The 22,188-nt window shown below is 32.2% G+C and overlaps 2 long non-coding RNA genes across 2 annotated transcripts; one reads left to right on the top strand and one right to left on the bottom strand.

Annotated features, from left to right (window-relative positions):
- Positions 1–14,465: 14,465 nt before the first annotated feature.
- Positions 14,466–17,797, bottom strand: LOC148779959 (uncharacterized). The gene is made up of 2 exons (XR_016043749.1): positions 16,942–17,797; positions 14,466–14,974 (listed from the first exon to the last, which is right to left on the bottom strand). It is a non-coding gene; the product is annotated as an uncharacterized LOC148779959 (long non-coding RNA).
- Positions 16,475–18,629, top strand: LOC148779958 (uncharacterized). Its single transcript, XR_016043750.1, has 2 exons — positions 16,475–16,514; positions 17,791–18,629. It is a non-coding gene; the product is annotated as an uncharacterized LOC148779958 (long non-coding RNA).
- Positions 18,630–22,188: the final 3,559 nt, after the last annotated feature.

Below are 22,188 nucleotides of genomic sequence, written 5' to 3'. Positions count from 1 at the left end.
ATATTCATTTCGAATTATATCCATTATTGTCTCGTCACTCATCCATCTCAGCATTATCGTCTCCACTACACTAATCCTGTGAGTATATTGTTTCTTGACTGCCTAACATTCTGTCCCATAAAAAGCAACATTGATCATAAAAATTACAAGAGATGATTAAATAAAAATACAATAACCAAACATGTGTATAAATTCTAAGGGTATTTTAATTACATTGGCTATATTTTTATTTATGGGTTTTGCTAGGCTATACCACTTGGTGGTAGATTCCGTTTAAAAGTCCTCAACATTTGTTTACACTTAAATACTCTTGAATTGTAATAGAAAACTTTTCAAATAGAAGCATTTTTTGTCATTTAGAAGGGTATAATGGGTATTTATATAAGAAAATAGTTACATTCTATTAGCAGTTAAAAAACAATTAATACATGGGTGTCATGACCCCACCCCCAGACCCCTACCGTACTTGCCGGAGAGCAACAAAGTGCGAGACTGTGACTAGAGGTAGGTAATTCGTGGCTGGCGGCTGAGATTTGAGCTTGTCAATAAAAGGCTTATCTAGATAGTAGGTGTCTAATGGCGGTGACCATATAGTTGTTTTGCTTGAAGTATTGTATTTTATTGTTGGGCCTGTAGTACATTGGACATGATTGTAATAAAATTTGGAGCCTATATTTATAAATTGGTTTTAATTTGTCCAGTTCTTTGTACCTTTGTGCACGGGTTTTTATTTTCTTCCGTTGTTTGCTTTGATTCCATCATTGTAAAAGCGTTAGCGCACTCACACCAGGGTGGCATTCGTGGTCACATACTCTGTTGCCCTCCAGCTAGTACGGTAGGGGTCAGGGGTGGGGTCATAACAATGGGTGATGCCGCACATCATGTTGGTGATATCATTGTCCATTATTGTTAATAATGATTTTGTTTTTATTAGAAATTGCTACTTTACTTTTGATTAATTACTCCCCTAGACAAAAAGTTACTACAGATAAGGTTATCTAAGTGTCAAAAAATGTTGAGGACTTTAAGAGTATACACCACCGAGTGGTGTAGCCTAACAAAACCTTTTATTTATTTATAATTATCATTTTTGAAATTTCTACATATAACACTCAAAAGTTAGTGCATAATCCGATGTATAGAAAAGTACTAAAATTAAATATCAATACGTTCTCTAAAAAAGTGGGACAAAGAAAAATACAAAATACTTGGGATAATTTTTCAGTTCCAAATAGCATAAAGGATGTTTCTTTAAACCTCATTTCCTGGCTTATCAATTTTTTTTGTGTTTTGTAATTATAAATTTAGGTAGGTTCAGGCCTTTTAGATTTTTTATGCTTAATCACATGTTTGGTGCATTTATTTGGTCTCTTTAATTCCTTTGGTTGATTTGGAATTTTCTTCTATTTGGTTTCGCGGATACAAACAATACAACTAAAGACAAATGAGGTGGCCTCTATGTTTATAGAGTCCACGAAAAAGGATATTGTGTTTTTCTAGAGGTGCAAAACCCCAGGCTTTAAGACCAAAAGTTGGACCCGATTTTCTATGAGTCGCCTGATTCGTATTATTTTATTATTTATTAAAGCCATTTTTAAGCTATCTCGAATATATTCATTTTGAATTATATCTAATATTGTCTAGTCACTCATCCATCTCAACATTATCATCTCTACTACACTAATCTTGAGAGTATATTGTTTCTTGACCGTCTAACATTTTGTCCCATAAAAAACAACATTGATCATAAAAATTACAAGAGATGGTTAAATAAAAATACAATAACCAAACATGTGTATAAATTCTAAGGGTATTTTTATTTATGGGTTTTGCTAAGCTATACCACTTGGTGGTATATACCCTTTAAAAGTCCTCAACATTTGTTTACACTTAAATACACTTGAATTGTACTAGAAAACTTTTCAAGTAGAAGCATTTTTTGTCATTTAGAAGGGTATAATGGGTATTTATATAAAAAAATAGTTACATTCTATTAACAATTGCAAAACAATTAATACATGGGTGTCATGACTCCACCCCCTAACCCCTACCGTACTTGCCGGAGAGCAACAGAGTGCGGGACCGTGACTAGAGGTGGGTAATTCGTGGCTGGCAGCTGAATATTTGAGCTTGTCAATAAAGGGCTTATCCAGATAGTAGGTGTCTGATGGCGGTGACCATATAGTTGTTTTGTTTGAAGTCTTGTATTTTGTTGTAGTACCTTGGACATGATTGTAATAAAATTGGAGCCTATATTTATAAATTGGTTTTAATTTGTCTAGTTCTTTGTACCTTTGTGCACGGGTTTTTATTTTTTTCCATTGTTTGCTTTGATTCCGTCATTCTAAAAGCGTTAGCGCACTCACACCAGGGTAGCATTCGCTACCTCTGGTCGCGGTCACACACTCTGTTGCCCTCCAGCAAGTACGGTAGGGATTAGGGGTGGGGTCGTGACAATGGGTGATGCCACACATCATGTTGGTGATATCATTGTCCACTATTGTTAATAAATGATTTTGTTTTTATTAGGAATTGCTACTTTACTTTTGACAAATTACTTGAAATACCCCTAGACAAAAAGTTACTACAGATAAGGTTATCTACGTGTCGAAAAATGTTGAGGACTTTAAGAGTATATACCACCGAGTGGTGTAGCCTAACAAAACCTTTTATTTATTTATAATTATTATTTTTGAAATTTCTACATAGCACTCAAAAGTTAGTGCATAATCCGACCTATAGAAAAGTACTAAAATTAGATATCAATACATTCTCTAAAAAAGTGGGACAAAGAAAAATACAAAATACTTGGGATAATTTTTCAGTTCCAAATAGCATAAAGGATGTTTCTTTAAACCTCATTTCCTGGCTTATCAATTTTTTTTGTGTTTTGTAATTATAAATTAAGGTAAGTTCAGGTTTTTTAGATTTTTTACGCTTAATCACATTTTTGGTGCATTTATTTGGTCTATTTGATTCCTTTGGTTGATTTGGAATTTTCTTCTCTTTGGATTCGCGGATACAAACAATACAACTAAAGACAAATGAGGTGGCGTCTATGTTTATAGGGTCCTTGAAAAAGAATATTTTGTTTTTCTACAGGTGCAAAAGCCCAGGCGTTAACATAAAAAGTTAGACCCGGTTTTTTATGAGTCGCCTGATTCGTAATATTTTCATGGGCTCCCTTTAACACACATTGGGCTCCCTTTAACACACATTATTTGTATCGATCTTGGATCCAAATTTGCAGTGGTGCATAATTTACATTATTTGTGTCGATTTTGGATCCAAATTTATAGTGGTGCATGATTTATGATAATGAATATAAAATATAATAAAATAAAATTTAAAAATATTTTTATCAGAATATTTTCCAATCTATTGGACAAGAATCCTTAGTTGTGTATATTAATCTTAAAGATCTACGTTGTGATTGTGCGGGCTAGTGAGTCTGCTTACTCAAATAACACTTTTTCTAAATAGTAAAGCCACAGCTCAAGTGAAAAATGCAGTATGGCATAGAAACATTAATGATGGCATTAAAATTCTATTTTATCAAGAATTGAAAATATGGTGCATATGTCAAATATGAATGGTTCACATTATGTCTTACAAGGCTTGTTATCTTCTTTTTAGGGGTACGGTTTGTATAGAGTCCATGCTTTAGACAATCAAATTAGAGCCTACTTTCAAATAATATTGAGAAATGTGGTTTCAATAATGAAAATGTTTGTGATAGCCATTAAAATATATTTTCTTCTTTATTTATAAAGTTCAAAGTATTAAAAATAGTGTAGATCGACAGATCTATGAAAACTTAAAAATCTTGAAAAATGATTATAAAAAAATACATTACAAAATACACTATTTCTAAAACTAAAAAATCCATTTTTTTCTCATTTCCATGCATCATGATGTCGAGATGACCAATTTAAAGATTTTTTATCATTAAAACAACTTCTTTTAGTGAAATTTTTGAAGTAGGCTCTTATTTGATTGTTAAGAGCATTTGCTCTATATAAACTTTCCCTTTTTTTTAGATATATAATTGTGGAGACTGGAAGAGCGGGAGAGTCAATTTAGTGTTAGTCCATCGATATCTGGAGAGGTTTGAGCCACGACCCTTCTCTGACCTTTTCCTTTTTTAATAATTAATAGCTATACTAAATGATCTAGATGATAAAAAACAATTTTTGGTTAAAAATTGAAGGAAAAATAAAATTTATGCAGAAAATGAGAAAAATATAGATTTACATGATTTTCAACTTGCCTACGTCATAGGGCAGCAGACTTCTATTTTCTCAAATGTTAGGTAGACTTATCTTTTACAAGTTTAGACAACAGATATTACAATCTCATAGGAGTATACTATCAACTTCCTCCCTCTGGTAAAACCCTATATAGGATTGATTTTAGGGCATGCAATCTCTTCAACCCCTAGATCAATCTCAATGAATTATCACTGGAGAACAATAATTGCTCCACAGTGAATATAGATTGTCCAATCTTAAAAGGTGCGATCTAAATAGATTGTCCTAAAAAAGTAGGAAAATTGGAAACTATTAATGATATTAAGCTCCCAAAAATTAATTAAGATTAAGCTATTAATGATATTAAGCTCCTAAAAAAAAAGGAAAATTGTTTCATGAGTTGGGGAACATATTTCTACATTTACATCCCCCAAGGTATAAAGCATCCATTTACTATGGATACAAATGGGAGGTCCATTTAAAAACAGGTTTAAATGTTTTCTTCATAAAACTATTATTTTAAACTTTAATTTAAATTTTTTTTTCATATTCATGATATTCATATTAGAGATTATATATACTTAAAAAATAAGTAAAAAATCCATTTGTAAAATAGATTTTTAAGAGGGGACTCATTTCTTCTTGTACTCATAAAAATAGTGTCCAATAAAGAATATCAAACTTGATTTTACTCCTAGAGACCTTTCCAACTTCCAAGCAATTGCAGGATGAAAAATCCTAGAGACCATTTCAAGTTCCAAGCATTTGCAGGATGAAAAAGAGAAAGAAACACATAAAGGGAAAATTTGTGGCCAATAGCATTTCCCTCTCTCTCCCTCTCAAATAATTTCTTCCCCCTTTCCCTTTCAATTCCGCACCAATCTATGGAATAGTGGTACCATGTGAACCTTACCTACCATTTGTTATTAAGTCAGCATCTTGTCTTATTTAATTTATTCCACAAAGTGAGTATTCTTTGTTAGAATTTTTTTTATGTCCTTTCTTCTAATTTTCCAATTTTTCATGAGAAAAAAGAGTAAAGCCAATACTAAAGTAATAATTTGCATTAGGATATGAGCATCAATTTAGTAAGGGCGTGTGGTTTATTCGCGCTGGAGCAAAACGAATTGTGGCAAAATCTATGGTATAGAAAATCTATAAAATGAGGTCTCCCTCTTCAACAAATTATGTATCTATTCTCTCTCCCTCTACCCCAAAATTTAGCTATCTCTGGAAAGATTACCAAAGGGAGGTACGCCCCAATTTTATCTCTTGGGACACGCCCCAAATTTATCTCTTGGGGCATGTCCCAATTTTACCTCTCTCTCCAAGTTGTATTATATACCTTTTTCTCTTTAGCAAATTCTCTTTGGGTGTCTCTTGGGGCACGCCCCAATTTTATCTCTCCCTCTCCAAGTTGTATTGTGTGTCTTTTTCTCTTTGGGGAATTCTCTTTGGATGGCACACCTAAGCCTAGGTCGTGTTTTTTTTGTGGGTGGCAAAGGGGTGCCCCTTGCTAGTAGATCTCTGCCTTTCTCTTGGGATCCATCTCTCATCTCTTTAAAATCAAGTTAAGAGGCTTGATCAAGATTATGTCATTGAGTGGATTTTTGCTATAATAGGGTAATCAACATACCGATCACAGATCGCGATAACGATTAAGCCATTGAGTGGATTTATGCCATAGTAAAGAAATCAACATGCCGATCACAGATCCTAAGCATCATCGGAAGGAGGAGACTTGGTGTGGGGTCTACTCAGCCCGATTGAGTTAATCACTGACAATTTTACCTTTTAAAATATTTATATACATTTTGATATTCTTTTTCCATAAAGCACTAAAAGTCTAGTTTTGTTTGTTGAATAAAAGAATTGTATTTGAAGATGTAGCAATTGAGAATCGATTTTATTTTGTTTTTTTTAAGAGTGGTTTAATTGTAATTGAGGTTGTAAATGATCTTGCCGGTGTAGGAATAATTTTATTTTATTTTTTAAATATATACACCGTGCTTTATCATAAGGTCCTTTCAGTTACCTCATTGTGGTTTTCATTCCTAACACTAACACTATCCTATTAAAAAAATCTAATTCCCAATGTACTTAAAAAACGAGTAGCGGTTTGTCTTCCCCACTGAATTACCCAAAGAAAAAAAAAACTACTTAGTAGGATCTTTTAGACATGAGATCTATTTGAGAATTATTACCAGATGAGTATTTTCAAGAGATAAATTTTGGACTTTGAGTTTCTCAATTTCTCAACATTTAGATATTACTTTTGTAAAAATTTGATGGTCTATGTTCAATCCTAGACTACGAAAAAGTGCTCATGAAATTTTTTTCCTGATTGAGGACATTATATTCCCAAAATTTGGAACCTAAACTAGGTTATTTTATCTAGTGGGAACAAATACCATGTTGGCAATAAACACTAGCATATTCATGTAAAGGGATTGTTTACAATGAGACTATTTACCTTTTTGTACAAAGAGGTCATAATTTATTATATCTATTCTATGTGAAATTTGATACCTTAAATGTGTCACTTGATAAATTTTCTTTTGAATTTTGAGTTTGATGAATGGAATAAATGTAGTCACCCATTTTCACATCCAATGGTCAAAATTAATTGTGACTACTTTGTATAAAAGATAAAGGGTCTCATTGTATACTTTTTTTTTTTTCCTTAAATGTCTTAGACACTTTTCTTTCTTTCTTTTTCCCCACCCATTTTCTTATGGGTGTGGTTTCTATAAGGCTGAGGCCCTAAACAATCAAAGTACGACACACCTTCAAATAGTGTAGAAATATGTTATTTCAGTATCAGAAATCTTTATGATGGCTTGAAAATTTATTTTCATTGCTAATTATAAAATTTAAATATTAAAAAATAGTATAGATCAAATAAATCTATGAACACTTTAAAATCTTGAAAATTAACTGTTTAGATAATACATTACAAGATGCACTATTTCCAATACTTGAAATCTATTTTTTATCATGCCCATACATCTTGTGGTTGAGATGATTGAATTGGGGGTTTTCAAAATCAAAACAACTTCCTCCAATGAACCTTTGAAGTGCGTATTAATTTGATTGTTTAGGACCTCACCCATATAAAACTTCTGGGATTGTATAAAATGAGACCATTTACCTTTGGAATGGGGAGGTTACAATTACTTACAACCATCGGATATGAAATCTGATAGATTGGATGTGCCTTAAAGTTCGATAAATTTTCTTTTAAACTTTGAGTTTCGTCAATGAAATAATTGTAGCCACCTAATTTCACTTCCAACGATCAAGATTAATTATGACCAATTTGTAGAAAAGGTAAATGGTCTCATCATGTACTTTCTCAAAACTTTTTCCTTTTTCTTTTTTTTTTGTTATATTAACTAGGCATAAGTGGAACGGAATGCTTGAACTTCTTCAATATTTTTTTTTTATCAAGTGGAACGGAATGCTTGAATTTCTTCAATGTATTTTTTTTATCAAACGAAGAAGGTGGGGCCGTTATACCATTATAGAACATTATGTAACACCTACCACAGTGTGGATAAGGCACGTTTACATCAAAGTTGAACTAGCGTGGCCGCTTTTTTTGAAAGTTGAAGGCAATGTTCCACCAATTCCTACAAATTTTTCATAATCCATTTAGTGAGAGTAATGCTTTTAAGAGTAAGGTTTGTATAAGATGCTTTTCTTATATTGTAGAAATAAAGTGCATTTTTTAAATTTTATTATTAGTTATGAAATTTAAAATTTCAAAAGAGAAATGATCTTATAAGACCCTCTTCCAACTATGTGTGTAGGACCCAAAATAATCACCATGAAATTTGTTACGGATCTCTAAAAAAATCAAGTCTCACACTTATGTGATAATATTTTTAAAAATCCGTGTCAAATTTAATGTGATCATTTGGGGTCCTACACACATAGGTGGGAGAGGATCCTATAGGATCATTACTCATTTCAAAAAAGGTATAGATCGAGCAGATCTTTATACTTTATCATCTTGTAATAGATGGTTCAGATAATTACAAGATGTACTATTTATAAGATTTAAAATTCTTTTTTTTCTTTGTATCTATACATCTTGAGGTCTGTGAAGAATGATTGGAGGGTTTTCCAATACTAAAAAGCCTCACCTCAAAACTCATTTAGAATTACAATTATCACGAAGGAAAACCTTCAAATTGATTATCTCAGATTCAACTTTGACCATTAGTTTAAAAAATTAAGTTTTCAAACTCTAAAAATGGTGCGTTGTAACACATATCTAGATTATTCATTTTGCTGTTAAAATAAATATCCACCGATCTGCAATATCTACACCATTTTTTAAGCTTCAAATTTTATAGTAAGTGTTAGAATTTGATTTTAGAACCATTGTGGATATTTTCCATGTCCAAAATATTTTGCGGATAAAAATTCGAGGTGAAGCTTTGCTTTGCTTTTATAAACCTAGGTCTTATAGAAAGGGCATCCATTAATAAAAGATCATCCAAAACAAAGGACAAGAAAGTTGTCTACTTCCTTATCTTGTACATGCTCATTATTATAATTACCAACTCCATAACACTATTATTGTAATTACCAACTCCATAGCACTCACTCTTCCTGTGCTCTCTCCACGTGGTGACCTTATTATCCTTGCAGCTTCTATCATTTTCAATATATCTGTGTAATGTGAGATTAAATTCCCACTTTGTCTAATTTTACCCACTCATTTGTCCGTCTTCGCTCTTCTTGTCCTATGTTGGGGACGACCAAATCCTCCTGTTTTTTGGGCATTATCTCACTTATTTTATTTATGTCCATTAAAAAAGTTTATCATCTGTTACGTATTCATGGTGTTCACTGAGGAAAATTAGTGGAGACTGTACAATGTGCTCCCACAGGAGCACAGTGTACACGGCTCCAGTCGTGCAAAAGACTTGTACGAGTGTTTTTAATCTAAAATTTTCGGTTGCATTTGGGTTGCACGTTAGAAGGGTTCCTTGTAGGGGTCGCAATGGACCCGGAACTGGTACGGACTCGAGGTGTAGACCCGATCTGGGTCTGGGTTTAAAAGTTGGAACTGATGGATGGGTCTGGGTACAAATATTGGACCCACACACTATTTGAATCCGGGTTTGATAATAATTTTTGGATATTTAAATATATGAAATATATTTCAACATAATTAATACATAGATATTTTAATTTTTGGGTTGGGTCTGGATTCCATACTATATTTTCGAGCTCGGGTCCGGATCCGGCTGAACCCGGACCAACCCGACCCATTTGCCACCCCTAGTTGCTTGAGTATTTCCAAACATAATAATTTTGAGTTTCAAGACCCTTAAATTTGGTTGTCTAAATTTTGAATAATTGCTATTCGATTTCAGAAGTGTTATTTGTTTTATACACACACAAAATGCAAATTTTATATTTTGTTTATTCGAAAAATTATAGATACCCCTTGGAGTATGGTTTTTAGGTAATGCCTAGTTTTATTTCGGGATTGTATAAGGACGTCACATTTACTTATAACCATCCAATAGAAAATCTTATAGCTTAAGTATTCATATAGGTCGAGGAATTTTTTTTTTAACTTTGAGCTTGGTCAATGAAATAAAAACAACCACACAATTTGACACCCAATAGTCAAGATTAAATGTGATTACCTTATACAAAAAGTAAATGTTCTCATTCTATAATTTTCCAATTATTTTTACATTTTCCTCCAAGTAAGAAATCCGCATTTTTAGGATAAAAATATAGGATTGTTTACAAATAGACCATTTATCTTTTGTATATAGAATCACAATCATTCCCACTCATTAGGTGTCAAATTGGATGGTTTGGTGTGAGTCATGAAGTCCGACAATTTTTTTTGGTACTGTGTCTATTCAATGACACTCTTACAACCACCTGATTTGAAATTTAATAGCCAAGAATGATTGTAACATCCATGTACAAAGATAAATGGTCTCTTTGTAGACAATCCCTAAAAATACCCTCTATGTATTTAACAAAGTCTCTCTCCATAAAAATTTGAAATTTAAAATTTTAAAAATAAATCATTTCAACAATTTTAGAGAGATAACTTATCTAAAAAAATTTAGAAAGAGAATGTATCTCATATTTCAAATTTTAGAGAGAGAAATTATCTCGAATTTTAAATTTTTAGAGAGATACAAGTTGCTAGATAGATAAACTATTTCAATTGTTTTAGAGAGAGAAACTAATTCAAATTTCAAACTTTAGACTCACATATTTCCAGGAGAGAGAAATTATCTAATTTTTTTAAAAAGTTATAGATGGAGTTATTTTAGTCCTAAAAACCTATTTTAGTATTTGGGACTAGATACAAAAATAAATAATATTTAGATTTGTAGTATGATTTAAAGATACTTACATAAAACATGACACAAAATTATAGTCTAGTAGGGTTTCCACAATTTAACATTATAAAAAACAAAAAAAATAAGGGGGTGTTTTCTATAGTTTTTCCTTTTTTCTTTCTTTTCTTATGCTGATCTCTGATCTTCTACATCCATCCCTCCAAATTTTTGGTCCTAACCCGCGGGAGCATTTGAATTTTGATCTTGATTTCCTTTTAAGGTGTCCAATGAGAGAAGTTTACTTTCTCTACGTTGAAGCGGAATATCACTACATGGTGATGAAACCATAGTCATCATCATTGCTCATGTGTCGTAGTCACCCTAAGGCTCCTTTTCCTGCGTTTCTTTTTAAGAGCCCAAATGCTGACTTACCCAAAAAAAAAAAATGTATATTGTGCTCTATTGAGAGCATAGTTTTCTTCTACTCCATCGGTTAGATGATATGCTTGAGAGGATTTTTTCAATCTGAAATTTGGTAACCACCTAAGAAGCACTCAAAGATTATTTTAGTTTTTGTTTTTTTGAAATTTGAGTTTTCTAACACTTGGATCTCACTCTCTAAAATTAGATGATTTCTATTCAATTTTGAGTTTTTTTTTCAAGTGTTTATAGGGTACAATTAGATTTTTTTTATATTAAGGTTAATCTTTTTTATTAAGGTTAATCTATGTGTTAAAGAGGTTATATCCTCGAAATTTGAGGTCCTAAAACTAATCCTAGGTGGGGTTATACCTAAGGGAGTAAATGGACAGTATATTTCTGAGGGAGTATAATATCTTTTGGCATGTTTTAACTCTTGGAAGAGTGACGTAGATCATTCATCCACACATCCGTGTCAAATTGCATGATTGGAGATCTGGATCAGGTCTAGATAGTTGGTGATAAAAAAATATCAAAAAATAAATGCAATAAACTAGAAATAAAAAAATATGGGTCATTGGGGTAGACCTGCTTTTTAATCTTAGATGCCCAACATTATTGGGGTAGACCTGCTTTCTAATCTTAAATGCCCAATATTATCCCATTATAAGTGGTATAATGATGTGTTTTTCTCTAGACTTCTTTCTAGAGAAGATAGTAAGTCTGATCATTGGAAAGAAAAGTTTATAGCCGGACTACCTCATCTTTTTGCCGAAAATGTCAAAATAAGGCTAAAAAATAAACATGGTGGACTTATCCTGTATTCTCTATATACATTGGGAGAATTGTCTGCAGAAATTTGTGCTTAAGGTCTTGCTCTCTATACAGACTTAAAGCTAAAAGGACAATTAGAAAAACAGAGAATGACTGGAAATAAAGAATTAGGATATTTTTGTGAACAATTTGGATACAATACGCTTCCTTCTTCTAAAGACCCTGCTAGGAAGAGATATAAAAATAAAAAATATATTAATAGAACTAGTCCTAACAAACCTTTCACCAAAGAAAAATTTTCTAAATTTTTTTTTCCAAAGAATACTTCTAAGTATAAGGGAAAAAGAAAAATTTCAGTCTGCTATAACTGTGGTAAAGTAGGACATTATAAGAATAAATGTAGGATAAAAAACAAGTAAGTTCTTTACAAATAGATGACAATATTAAAACACAATTGTTTCAAATTTTTAAAACTAATGAAGAATCTTTTGAAAATTCGTCTGATTTTGAGATGAATATCGTAACAAGAGAAATTCAGGATGAAGAATTAATTTTTAGTAGTTCTGACCCTGATTATAATAGAATTGATAATTCTTGTTTATGTAATACTCTCACTAAAGAGGAAAATCTAATTATAGATCTAATTGATAAAATATCTAATCCTGAGACTAAACGAGAAGCATTGGTCCAATACATAAATATGGCTAAAACAAATAAAACTTCTACTCCTCTTGTACGAACAAGAGAAGATTATAGTTTTGCTAATATCCTCCGAAGAGTGGAAAATAAAAAGGATCAAAATAAAGAGCATTATCTGTCTGAACTAAAACATGAGATAAATGAAGTTCGTAATGAACTAATAAGCTTAAAAAAATAGAGTCCAGACTATAGAAATGGTTTCTGATCCTTTAATTGACAATTCTAATAATGAACCCGATAATGATGAGATAGAATTCAGTAATCTTATACAAAATTATAAGAATCCCCTGACTACCGAGGAAGAAACTTCTCTTTCTAAGAATATCAATAAATCAGAATCTTCCAGCATGAATACAATTCAGGATTGTAATTATGTTAGCCTTCTAGATAAAGTAATTACTCAAAAATGGTTTACCATAATAGAAATAATTGACCATAAAGAATACAGTTTTAAAACTACTGCTCTAATAGACTCAGGGGCAGATTTAAATTACATAAATGAAGGACTTGTCCCTAATAAGTATTTTAGCAAAACAACACAAGTCTTAAATACAGCTGATGGCAGTAAAATGATTATTAATTATAAACTTTCTAATACTGCAGTCTGTAACAACGGTAACTGCTTTGAGTTTCCTTTCATCATGGTTACAGGTTTAAGTCAGGCTGTAATATTAGGAACTGCTTTTTTAAATATACTTTATCCTATAAAAATCGATAGAGTTTAATTTTATTTAAAAAACGAAATTAAGAGAAATAAATAATATGAAAGAAAAAATCTCAAATAAAGAAAAATTCTTATATTACCTCAAAGAAGAAATAAAATGTAAAACAATAAAAACAAAGCTTTGACTTCATGAAAACAAAAGGGTAATAGAAAATATTAAGAATAATATAGAAAAAGAAATATGTGTCGAACTCCCAAATACTTTTTGGGATAGACATAAACATATTGTTCATTTGCCCTATGAAGTGGATTTCCATGAAGAAAATATCCCTACTCAGGCTACGCCCATTCAGATGAATCCTAGGCTTCTGGAAATTTGTAAAAAAGAAATTGCCGAATTACTTCAAAAAAAGCTTATTCAAAAAAGCTCTCCCCTTTGGAGCTATTCAGCATTTTACGTTGAAAAGGCCTCTGAAATAGAAAGGGGTACACCCAAACTAGTTATCAATTATAAGCCCCTCAATAAAGCTTTAAGATGGATAAAATATCATATTCCGAATAAAAGAGATCTTTTAGATAATCTGGTCAATGCCTGTATCTTTTTGAAATTCGATTTAAAATCAGGATATTGGCAGATACAAATAACTGAATATGATCGTTATAAAACCGCCTTTAATGTCCCTTTTGAGCAATATGAGTAAAATGTAATGCCTTTTGGTTTAAAAAATGCCCCTTCAGAATTCCAAAATATTATGAATGATATCTTTAACCTTTATACAAAATATATGATTGTATACATTGATGATGTCCTAGTTTTCTCAGAAAATCTAGAACAACATCTTAAGCATCTAAATACTTTCATTAAAGCAATTAAAGTAGCTGGCTTAGTCGTCTCTGCAAAAAAGATAAGCATTTGCCAAACAAAAATCAGATTTCTAGGACATAATATTTTCCAAGGACAGATAGTCCCCATAGATAGAGCCATTGACTTTGCCAACAAATTCCCTGATATTATTACCAATAAAATTGAGCTCCAAAGGTTACTTGGTTGTCTTAATTATAGAGCTGATTTATATCAAGATTTGCTATTGATGCTAAGCCTTTATTTCAAAGATTAAAAAAGAACCATCCGGAATGGACGGATTTACATACTACAGCTGTTCAAAAAATAAAAATAAAGGCAAAATCATTACCCTGCCTTACACTCTCTGATCCGACTGCCATCAAAATTATTGAATGTGATGCTTCAAAGATAGGATTATGAGGAATAATAAAACTACAAATTGAGAATAAAGAACAATTAGTTCGTTTTACTTCTAATGCTTGGAATTCGACTCAACAAAATTTTTCTACTGTTAAAAAGAGATCTTAGTCATTGTTCATAGTGTAACAAAGTTTCAGAGTGATCTCCTCAATCAAAAATTCTTAATACGTATTGATTGCAAGGCTGTCAGAGATATACTCCATAAAGATGTAAAAAATCTCGTCTCAAAACAGATATTTGCTCATTGGCAAGCTATATTCTCATATTTCGAATTTGAGATTGAACATATTAATGGAACTACCAACTACCTTCCTGACTTTTTGACCTGCGAATTTTTACAGGGAGGGCCAGAAGAGTCTCTCAAAGAAAGGGCCTATGGAAATAGGCCCTGTTCCAAGTAAAGTCTTGGCATCCTCATCATCACCAAAAGTCGAATCCAAACGAACCCAAGAAATAACTTTTTCACCTGAACCTGTACCCTTAGCCATAAATACTCCAAGTGAAAAGAGTAGATTCTTAGAAACCTCCTTTATAACCATTACTATAGTAGAAGATGACCACAAAGATAAAGATCCTGCCAAAATAACCACGAAATACCTAAGAAATCATTTACATCCCAATAATAGAGAGAAAAATAGAGAGTGGTATGACACCATTTTCATCGAGACAAGATCAATAACCATGGTCCATTTTTATAAAAAGAATACCAATACAATAGCATATTCTAAATTTCAGATACGAAAGATAATTTCATACAAAGAATGGGGTATTGATCCTCTAAAACCCCGAAGAATACAAGCTGAAGGGTTTAATGATAAATATTATCAATATTTTGAATATATTAAGGCATGGCACGAAGTATTTACTTTTCAAAATGATATGAATTCTCATACTTGGTTTATACAAATAAAAATACCAGTAATAGGAGAATTTCCAAACTGGTTCAAGAATTGGTTTCAGTTATGGGGATCTAAGACGGAAATATTACCATCCCATATGCAAATATCTCAGAGAAAATTTATGGAATACAATAATAATAATCCAAAAATAGATCTCCATATGTATTTCATAGCATTATATCAAATTCCTTGGATTATGAAATAGTCATACCATCTATCCGATAATTATATACGCGAAAGTGCTACAGTGTTTCCCCACGCCACAAACTTCCTATGTTCGTAGTGGTTCATTGAATGGACTCGCAATCGACAACTCACGGTTTGTTGCGGTCCACGTGAATTTTTTACCGTCACGGACCTAGCATGTCCATGTTAAAAACTATATTTCTATATAATTGGGCATGCCTCGAACAAAGCAGTCTCACATAACAGCAAATCAATGGGCCTCCGGAATATACAAGATAGAGTAACGAAAAAAAAAAAAACTCGATCATCACATGGGATGGAGTAACGGAAAACCCCATCATCCAATATGATTGAGTAACGGAAAACTTAATTATTAAACATGATCGAGTAACGGAAAACTTGATCATCAAATGGGATAACGTATCGAAAAACTTGATCGTTAATCAGGATCGAAAAATTTGATCATCAAACAGGAGGCACTTAGAAGAGCCAACAAAAATCAACAGCGGATCAACAAGCACAGTTGGACCTTAGATTCAGAGATGAAACAATAAGATCCAAAACATATCAGAGAGTCGAAACACGACCCGATAGAGAGACAATCAGATAGTCAAAATACGACTCGATGGTTGTTTTGAAGATGATGCAGATTGATCGTTTTCAGATGCCATTTTCAGATTCGGCTCATCAAGGGTCCAGCATCAAAGGGGAGCAATCCCTAGTCGCATTTAACCATCGTACGAGGTGCTGCTCCTGATTCGGAGCAAAAGAAAAAAAAAAAGGATGGATGAGACCTCAATATGAACCAACCAAAGGACAAAGGCCGTGGAAGTTGCAGTCAAATATTTTTTGGGGCGGGGTTTATTGAGAGAAAGGGTTTTAACCACGATCCTCTATTTTTTTTTAATTCTTCTAAGATTCCGACAGCTGAAATTATGCCGGCGAGGACGGTGCTTGGTTAGAAGCTGCTCCTTTTATGGAGGCGTTCAATCATCTGAATCTAACTGTCTCGACGCCAACATAATCAAGGTAATGCCTTCCAAACCAACTCCAAGAAAGACATACTATGGAAAACCCCAAAATTCTTTTTTTTTAGTACAAACCCTCAACAACGAGGACTGCATAAAGCAAACAACAAAGGGCATATCCCAGAAAGAAAAGACAATGGGAAGAGGGAGAATAAGAACATTGAGAAAACCCTCGTTTTGCAACACAAACCCTAGCCCTGTAAGAGAAAACAGAAGTAATGGATAGCACAAGGTGCAAGTACCCTACTATGGAATGTCCAAAAAAATAGAAACCAAACCTTCAGTTAAAAAAAAAAAAGGAAAGGAGGCAAACAAGGAAACAAAGGCGGTGATCACTTGTTGAAGGGCTGAGATTTTACTGAGAGACAACTAAGGTGCAACGAAATTTACAATGAAAATTTGTAATGAAATTGGAAAAGGAGACTTACCTTCAATAGAGGAACGACAAGAGACGAGAGTTCTAACAAGAGCTCTAGTTTTTAGGGTTACAAAGTTATGAACTATTAAATAAACTAACATACGTAATTAATCATCTTCTTAATATGGGTTATACATAAAAAAAAGAAAAAAAAATATTATTCCAAAAATTAAATATAGGTTTCCATATTTTCCACAGGTACCACAACGAACATGTTAAGTATGTGGTGGCCGAAAAACGTATGCCGTTCGATTTTTTTGGATGGTGATGAGCCTATAGGTGAAAATACTATTTATTTTCACCGAAAGACGTATAATCTCTTTTATGCAATTATGAAGGGTTTTGTAGGGAACTGGGACCCATACCATCCCATAATTGGTTGGGTCCTAATTAATTCCAATAAAGATTTGCAATTTGGATGGAAAATTGCTAGATTTTAAAAAGAAAAATATTTTCATGCCCCTTATTTTTAATTTTCATTTCACAATAGATTCAAGTTTTTAAAAGATATATTGAAAGATAAAAATTGTAGATTTTATTTTGTAGATTTTATTTTTTTAAGTTTATGAGTTATTTTAAACATGTTTTTTTAGACCAAACAAATCTAAAAAAATCATTTTAAAAAAGATTCAACTGTGGGACTTCTCTCTCTCCATCTTTCCTATCTCTGATCCTCACTCTCTCTCTCTCTTCACGTTCACCATCATTAAAGAGTGTTCCTGAAGCACAGAAGATGTTTTTTTTTGCCCCATTCTCGAATTCCCTCTCTTTTAGAGAGAGAAAATGGGGCTTTCCCTCTTTCTCTGTTCCTTTTTCTCTCTGCTGCTCCTAATTCCCTTCTCGTGCTCACCAACACCAGATGGAGATCACTTCACAAGCTCAACCTCCATGGAAATCATTTCACAGGCTCATTGCCTTCTCAGCTCTTCAATGCTTCCTCCCTCCATAGCCTCCTTCTCTATAATAACAATTTGACAGGGAGCTTGCCCCCTGGTTTATGCTGGCCCCCTCATCTCCAAAACCTTGACCTCTCTCATAATGATCTTGGCGACCCCCTCTCGCCGGATATTTCACAGTTTCACAGTGCAAGCAACTCCAGCGCCTGATTCTAGCGGGGAATCGATTTTTCTACGAGATTCCAGCAGGGCTGGGATCGAGCCTTAAGAACCTCGTCTCCTCGAATCTCTTCAATGCCTCCCTGCCTCTCGATCTTGGTGACCTGGGCTCACTATTAGGTAGGTTGGACGTATCGGAAAATCAATTTTCCAATGAGAGCCCGGCTAATCTAGGTCAGTTACCGATCATAGTGAGCCTGGACTTGAGATCAAATAATTTTGTATCTTGAATGAAATAGCCATGAAGAGCAGATGGATAGAGCTTCAGATGCTGCATTTTAGAGAGAGAGAGAGAGAGAGAGCACCGAAAAATGCAGAGAAATGTGGATAAAAAAAAAGTAAGGAGAGAAGATGGGTGATGCTCCATTTCTGAAAGAGAGAGAGAGGTGAGAGGTTATGTGTTTGGATAAGGACGGGGAGAGAGAGTGAAAGGCACACCAAGAGAGAGAAAGGAAGCAGTTTGTGGTATATAAAGAGAAAAAAAATTGTGTTTAGATTTAGTATGTGTTTTTCACATTTGAAGTTAAAAGATATGTTTAAAATGTTATTCTCACATTTGTTTAAGTTAAAAAATAAGTTTAACGTAATTTAAATTAAAAAATAAGTTTAAATTAAAAAATAAGTTTAAATTAAAAAATAAGTTTAACGTAATTTACGTTAGAAGATATTTTTAAAAATTTAGAGTCTATTAAAAATAAAATTTAAAAATAAAAAATACAAAGATATTTTCTCATTTTAAAAAACTTTTAGCATTTATCAAGGAGCATTATTTCATAAATGGAGGTTTAATCAGTCACCGAGTGTGCGTTGACTCGGAATTGCCTAAATCGGATCATATTTATCTAGGTTCTTTGCATATTAAAAATTTAAAGAACAAAATAGTCATGATATGTGGTAGAAACCGGGAAAACCTGGGGGTTTTAAACTCGGATAGGTACCACATGAACTAGGCCAATTTTTAATTACTGTTAAGAAATCTTATACTATGATACATGCATTAGAGATAAATTGTGCCACATTAATGACCATTTATTCAAAATGATGGATGGTCGAGATGAACACGCTCATGACAAAGCAGACATCTGTATACCATATAGCATTGGGTACAAAAATATTACAATCACTCCATAGCCCTTAGATGTAAAATCGGGTTGCAAGGAATATGTCATTGATTTATTTTTTATGTTTTGAAAATGGACTTGATTTTTATGCGTCCCCTGACTCATATTATTCTCATGTGGGCTCCCTCTAACACCTATTTTTGATATAGATCTTGTATCTAATTTGTGGAGATCCATGATCTACACTATGATGATCATAAATATAAAAAATAAAATAGCATAAAATGAAATTTTAAACCTTTTTTTAAAAAAAATTTCCTATCTATTGGGTAGGAATCTTTAGTTGTGGAGGTTCATCTTACACAACTAAAGATGACTCATGAAACACTTTTCCTTTGAAAAATTATTTCATAGACTTTGTAAAAAAAAGTACTGCACCCCAGCCATGATATATTACATCGAACAAATGTACTTATCATTACTAAGATAACAATCTGATTATCTCATTGTATAGAATCCATTGCCACAATTTCTCTCTCTGTCTCTCACAGCTGATTGTTTTTCTTACATGAAACTTTGAAACTTTCTTAGTCCACCTTGGGTATCCTCTTGTTTTATGTTTCTTTACAAGCAGGACTATATAGTAAGATCCATGTGGTCATGATAATATCCTGACTAATTTCCACTCCCTTCTGTTCCTTATCTGAAGTCACGGGAGCATTTCAAGATAGGTAGAATGATAATTTCGTTTGAAGCGCAACTTAGATTTTTTTTCTATGGGATTGTATATAATGATACTATTAATTTTTGATACAAGAAGATCACAATTACTTATAGACTGCGGTTTGTATAGGTTTGAAGCTCTAAACAATCAAAGTAAACAATAAAAGTAGAACCCACCTTCAAATAGTGTTAATAAATGTGGTTTCAATACTGAAAATCTTTATGATAGCCTTAAAATATATTTTCATCTCTAATTATAAATTTTAAATCTTCAAAAATATTGTAGATCAAGCAGATCTATGAAAATTTTAAAATCTTGAAAATTGACTGTCCAAAAATGTATTACAAGATGCACTGTTTGTAAAACTACAAATCCATTTTTTTAATGTCCATGCATCTTGATGTCAAGATGATCAATTTGAGAATATTTGAGCATCAAAACAACTTCTTCAAGTATATTTTTTGGCTCTAATTTGATTGTTTAGAGCCTCGGCTGTATATAAATTTTTTCCTTACTTATAACCATCCCATAGTACCATTAGTTCTGATTTTTTTTCAACTGGATTGTACACAATGATATCATTTACCTTTGATACAAGGATATCACAATTACTTATAATCATCCAATAGCATCATTAGTACTTTTGGTAGACAAAATGAAATTTTGATTTCATCTTTCTTTGAATGCTCTCGTGCGTTGTAGATAGGGAACATAAGGGAGTGAAAATTGGTCAGGATAGTGTCATGACCACATGGATCTTACTATATGCTCCTGCTTGTAAAGAAGCATAAACGAAGATACCAAGTGGACTAAGAAAGTTGCAAAGTTTCATGTAAGAAAAACAATCAGCTGGGTGGGAGGGAGAGAGAGAGAGATTGGGTTTAAGGGAGAAGATAGAGAGGGTAGGTGTAAAGAGAGATGAACTCTACTATTTTGAGAGAGAGAGAGATAGAGATTAGGAGGTTTAAGTCATAGAGAGCAAAGGATGTCGGGTTTGAGACAGAGAGATTCAGACGTTTAAGGTAGAGAGAAAAATGACATAGGGCTTGATATATATATATATATATATATATATATATATATACATGGTTTACGATACAAAGAGAGGTATGAAAATGGAAATAAACTCACTTCAGATCAATGCCCTGTTCTTTCTAAGCAGTGGTGCTCCTCATTGACGAATTGTCATCATCCATGTTTTAAGTTATGTGGCTAGAAGATTGTCGTCTTTTCGTCGCATCAAGAGTTGGTGGACCTTACTATATAATTTAAAGGTTTTAAAAATAGTTGGATTAAGTTAGAGTATATAGAATACAAGTTTAGTAATAATTTCATGATTTTCAAGTTTTCATAGATCTATTGATCTACATTATTTTTGAAACTTAAAACTTTATAAACAAAGATAAAAATATATTTTAAGGCTATCACAAAGATTTCAAGCGTTGAAACCACATTTCTTGACACTATTTGAAAGTAGACTCTAATTTGATGGTTTAGAGCTTCGGCTCCATACAAACCACACCCTTAAAATAATCGAATTTATTTTTATTTTATGCCAAATTCCCACCTTTGGGAGCATATTTGTAATTTAATTTTGGTTTTTTAAAATATCGGATTAAATTTAAAATTTGGTTGTTCATACTTCTCATCGTGCATTTAAAAAATGTAAAATTACTTTACTAAAATAAAATAACCAAAATAGCCCTACACTTGCTAGGGGTATTTTGATCATTTTTTTGTTTTAAATTAATATTTTTGTAATTTTGACAATGTGATGGTGAGAATCACGTGTACCTCCAATTTCAAGCTTAATCACATCTACAAAAGAAATAAAATTAAAAGTGCAATATATGTTCACAATTAGGTGTTTAGACTAAAATATAAACCATAAGAATTATTTTAGGGAAGTTTACCAAACAAAATCCTATTTTTTTATCAAAATCCATAAATAGTCATGCATATTTTACATTTTACCCCCTATTCACAATTTTCAAGAGTACTTGTGTCTTTTAAATTTATTTTATTTTCTATATATTGGATTAAATTCAATTTTGAAGAGTTAATATTTCTCACCGTCTCACATTTATAAAAAACAAAAAAATAATTTTAAAATAAAATAACTAAAATATCCAAAATTTTAAAATTTATAGAGATATTTTGGTTATCTTTATTTAACTTAATTATATATATTAAATATTTTTTACAAGTGCATAGAAAAAGTGAATTTCAGTGTAAAAAAGTATGGACCTATTTTTAAAATTAAAAATATAAAAAATAATAAAATGATACTTTCCATAAATTTAAAACTAAAAAAATTTATCAAATTATCTAATTTGATGTCTAACATGTAACTTTTG

This window comes from Amborella trichopoda, chromosome 11, assembly GCF_054954075.1.
Source record: "Amborella trichopoda isolate Santa Cruz 75 chromosome 11, AtrichopodaSantaCruz75HAP2 v2.0, whole genome shotgun sequence".
Taxonomy (NCBI): Eukaryota; Viridiplantae; Streptophyta; class Magnoliopsida; order Amborellales; family Amborellaceae; genus Amborella; species Amborella trichopoda.
The sequence above is the reverse complement of the archived record's forward strand: the minus strand, read 5'-3'. Positions and strand labels throughout refer to the sequence as shown.